A 363-nucleotide genomic window follows, 5' to 3' on the forward strand; every position below is an offset into this window, starting at 1 on the left:
GATCAAGACTTTGAATCCTCTCTGCTATAGTGATCAGACCTATAGGTGCCGACCTATGGGACAGTGTCGGTAGGCTGAGCACACGGGTGGTGCACTCAGGTGGGCCACGACCCCCAAACCGTGCTGGGTCCTGGCTGCGGTGTGCAGGAAGTGTCCGAGGAGCACACGTGTGGGCAGGTGGGTCACCCCGCGGGGCAGGGTGCTCACCTTCCCGGCTCTGCCCTCGGAGGCGCTGAGCTCCTTCCCTGGGAGCTGAGGGAGCTGAGGCAGTCAGGCCTCCCCCACCGTCGCCCCCGGGACGCCGCCAGCCTTGCCGTCTGCGCCGCCGGGGGCGATGGTCCCGCGACTCCCGCCCGCCGCCGC

This window comes from Zonotrichia albicollis, chromosome 18, assembly GCF_047830755.1.
Source record: "Zonotrichia albicollis isolate bZonAlb1 chromosome 18, bZonAlb1.hap1, whole genome shotgun sequence".
In the NCBI taxonomy this organism is placed as follows: domain Eukaryota; kingdom Metazoa; phylum Chordata; class Aves; order Passeriformes; family Passerellidae; genus Zonotrichia; species Zonotrichia albicollis.